General features: G+C 35.5%; 1 pseudogene; it reads left to right on the top strand.

The window, feature by feature from the left end:
• The first annotated feature begins 283 nt into the window (after positions 1–283).
• On the top strand, positions 284–1,209 carry LOC125359937 (annotated as a pseudogene).
• The last annotated feature ends 3,527 nt before the right edge of the window (positions 1,210–4,736 follow it).

Genomic DNA, 4,736 nt, shown 5'->3' with positions numbered 1-4,736 from the left:
GGAACAAAACTTTGGCAGGTATTTCTTCTTCCTCCTCTTCTTCCCCACCTGGACTGTTCCTCATCTCCTCCTTCTCACTTGAAACATTATCCCACCTAACATAGTGTTATCCACAGCTAGCAATGTGATTTGACTAGCTAACTCACAGGAAATGCCGATTTGGAAGACTTTTCCATAGATAATAAAGCTCTGTGGACATAGTGGATATTTCAAACTGCGCTCCCTTTTCTGTTCCATTTAGCTGTGTTGGCCACTGCATCTGAATGTATTTCTAAGAGAAGCCATGTCCAATCTGACTAGAGTGACTGAATTCATCCTCAGGGGCTTTCAGATGTTCCAGAACTGAGGTCTGTGGTCATCCTATTTTTCTTCTTTGTTTATATGTTTTGTCTTCTTGGGAACTTCTCCATTATCATGTCTGTGACTAAAGACAGCAGGCTCCACTCCCCCATGTACTTCTTCCTGAGGAATTTGTCATTTCTGGATATGTGCTATACCTCAGTCACGATCCCCAAAGCCCTGCTTATCTCCTTCACAGGCTCTGGGATCATCTCCTATTTAGAATGTATGGCTCAGCTTTACATCTTTATTACACTTGCTGCTACTTAGAGCTTTCTTCTCACATCCATGGCCTATGACCGGTGTTTGGCCATCCTCAGGCCTTTGCTCTATAGTACCACCATGAGCCAGAAACTCTGCTCTGAACTGGTAGTCACGGCCTGGCTAAGTGGGGCCATTTACTCAGTCTTCCACACTGTCAATACCTTCTCCCTTCCTTTCTGTGGACCCAATGTTATTGAACATTTCTTCTGTGACATCCCTCCTGTCATGAGACTTTCCTGCCCTGATTACCACAATAATGAGCAGGTGGGCTTTGCTGTCAGCAGCTGCATTATCATGAGCTCCTTTGCCCTCACACTCCTCTCCTATGTCTTCATCATCTCTACAATCGTCCAGATCGCCTCTCTGGATGGGAGGTGGAAAGCCTTTTCTACCTGCTTCTCTCACCTGACCACAGTCCTTTTGTTTTATGGAACTGCAAGCTTCATGTACCTAAGGTCCACTTCTTAATACTCCTCAGCCCAGGGTCGCCTGGCCTCCATTTTCTACTCTATCCTCACACCTACTTTGAATCCAGTTATCCATTGTCTGAGGAACATAGAAATGAAGATTGCTCTACAGAAACTGTACTGCCAAAAAGAACACTAAGTCCTAGAAAGCTGCAATTGTGGGTTCTTCAGAAGTTCTGAAACATTACTATGGAACTTAGATGTCGCTCTTCTTCACTACTTTCCTCTGAGGCTTTAAACTGCTGAATGGCTGATCGCAGCATATCTGTTTCTCTCTCTCTCTCTCTCTCTCTCTCTCTCTCTCTCTCTCTCTCTCTCTCTCTCTCTCTCTCTCTCTCTCTCTCTATTTTCATATGGAACACATACCTGTACCTGTTCCCTGAATCTATTCTGATTTCAGGTTTTCAGGACTGTTTCTTAGTTTTTATGTCTCTATCAAGTGCCACTGGGAATGCTCAAAATTACTATTTGGAGAGTTCAAACATCATGTTTTTCTGTGACCAACAAATGTTGGACAAGTAGATCCAGTATTTGTTTCTCATAAAAAGTGATATTTCATGTTGTACATGTATGTGCATTGATAGGTTATAGAATCCGTATCTCCATTTGTAGTTTTACATTTTGTATTGAAATATTTCAGCTATCATAGTATCATGTTATGTCATATCTAATCTTTCCATATGTTAAAAAGACTATTGATTTTTTCAATATATGCTTATAGTGCCTTTGTCAAAAGTCAAACAAATTTAAGAAGGTCTCTATTTTCTGATTTCTAAATACTTAACACCATCACCTGTATTTCTAATTTATCCAAAGGTTCTTCCTGCAAAAAAGACAATTTGAAGTTGTACAACTAGAAAATAATATATTAAAAGCTTTGTAGTCACATTTACACTGTCTAGAGGAAATTGTGGGAAACACAATAATCAAGCAGTTATTACATCAGAATATTCGAACATAAAATAACAAAATTAAACCCAGGATGTAAACCTAGTAACATATAACTAGTGTTAAACTCTCCCCATCCATATTTATACTAGCAGTTCTATCTCATGATTTTTGGATCTTTTTGATTTTGTGCTGGTCCTGGGACTTAAACACTGGGCTAGATTTTCTGGTTTCTAAAACATATGCATTTAAAGTATTTTATCTGAAATAACAGGAATGGCATGTCAAGTAAGAAAAATTCTATTGATCGTCATATGCCTAAATACTTGGAATAGACAAGCAAGAAAATGATTTATGCACATAAAACTGTATTGTATTATTCATGAGGAATTGGATGCTGACCTATTTTATATCCACCTAATTTTTATTTTGAAGCATTGAATGGCCTGGACCAATCTATTTACCCTTGTTCTCGTCTTTGTTTAGATGACATGAATTTACACCTGAAGAAATAGTCATCTGGATGAAGCACACTCTAAGGCTTCCATATAACTCATAAAAGGACTGCTGTTTTGTTTTTATGATTTAGTTTGTGTCCTCAAAGCAATAGACTTGCCATTTATAAGCATCTATTTCATCATGAAATATTATTGCTAGGTTTCTACCTAATGTCTTCTACTAATCAGAAAAAGTATATTTAACATATTAGTCCAAGAATCATCTTCATGCTGCAATGCTCAGTTCTGGGTAATTGACCCATACTGCCACTGTCACTCCTCTCTGACAACTTGCACAATAATTTCAGCATGAAACTTAACTCTTAGATAACATGTATATGACCCCTGGGTCATATACAGATCTATCCTTCAGCAGGAAGTTTGCAGTTTGATTAAGTCATAACACAGCCATGCCCACAAATTACTATTTTAGAGAATTATGACATTATATTTGACCAACTATTGGCACAGAGGTTTCATACTGGCATATCTATAAATGCAGGTAATGCAATTTGATTATACTTTGTCATTTTGTTTTTCCCCTTCTCCTCACATCCAAATGAATCTCAGTGAAGATCATTGTTCAGTTTTCACACATAAAATACATTGACCATCTTCATGTTCCTTCACCCTCTCCATTTGGCCTTCCCCCATGCACTATTATCCATACCAAGGAAAGGTCTTGTTTTACGTTCCTGTAATTCCTATTTTTTAATTAGTGATGACTTTTAGTGTATGATAAACTCAAAATAGTTTCACTGGAGTATTTCACACATGCATTCATAGTATTTTCAAATTATCTTTCTCAAAAATTAAAGTTATTATCACTAAACCTTCACACTCGATTGATGGAGCATACCTCATATATGCCTTAGTTCTTTACATTTTATTTTTTGTAGTTCATGTGCTGTTTATATTCAATTGGATTGTTTTTTATGAAAACTGAATTTTATTTTCTTACTCTATTGTCCTTCCATTCATATTTTATATAACTTTGCCAATTATAAAAATATTATTGAGCATATCTCAAAATATTGTACATCTCAATTCAATAATTTTTATGATTTTTAAACATCCACTAATTTTGTACAATTATTTCCACGCAAAATTACCAAGTTAATGTCTTTAATGTGATCTATGTCATTGAGTCACATATTAATGAATAGTTTACAGGTACACATTTTTGAAGCCTAATAGTATGCCTTTGTAAAATTAGTTTTTGCTTAGTTTAAAGTAGTTTGTCTATTTAGCACTGATTGAATGAAAAAAAATGACATGAATATAATTTTACAATGTGTCCACACTACATAGAAAGTGAAGTTATACTTTCTAGGTGTTTTAGGTTACATAAGGCACATTAAGGTATTATCTTAATAATGCAAGAACAATCGTTATGCTTTTGAAAGTTATATAATACATATAAGAAAACAGAAGAAAAATGGCATCATGTAAAATACACAACCAAAAACATGGCACTAAGAAAGGGAAAATGTAAGAAGAAAATTACAACAAATAGGAAATGGTCATAACAAGCAAAAATTTATGTAACTGTAAGTAATTAGTTTGAATACAAATTAAAATTCACTAATTGAAACAAAGTTGTCAGAGGACTTTTTTTTTTTTTTTTGGCCAGTCCTGGGCCTTGGACTCAGGGCCTGAGCACTGTCCCTGGCTTCTTTTTGCTCAAGGCTAGCACTCTGCCACTTGAACCACAGCGCCACTTCAGGCCGTTTTCTATATATGTGGTGCTGGGGAATTGAACCCAGGGCCTCATGTATACGAGGCAAGCACTCTTGCCACTAGGCCATATCCCCAGCCCCGTCAGAGGACTTTTGAAAAGACCATGATAATTAAAAGAAATCCAATTTAAATATAAAGACATTGGTAGAATATATACTAGGCAATGGAAGAACATGTAGCATGCTACAATTATTCACAAAAAATCAGATAGCTGTATAACTTCATACAAGAAAGTTTGGAACAATTAAATTAATGAGACATAAAGGAATTTTTTAATAGTATGTAGCCATTCCACAGTAAGGTACACCGTTCCTTTACTTGTATGTACAATATTAAAAAAAAAACATCAAAATTCCAATATCAAGAAATACACTAATGATTGCTTTTATATGACATTTATAGAAAATTTTTACTAATATTAGAATATATTCTACACAAATAGACAGAAAAATCATCTTAGAGATTTACCATAGTCTGAATCATAAAACACAGTATTTAAAAATTATAGATGATAAAAACCCTCTGGATGACAATGATCCTT

This window comes from Perognathus longimembris, chromosome 11, assembly GCF_023159225.1.
Source record: "Perognathus longimembris pacificus isolate PPM17 chromosome 11, ASM2315922v1, whole genome shotgun sequence".
NCBI classification, from domain to species: domain Eukaryota; kingdom Metazoa; phylum Chordata; class Mammalia; order Rodentia; family Heteromyidae; genus Perognathus; species Perognathus longimembris.
This window is presented reverse-complemented; position numbering and strand designations above follow the sequence as displayed.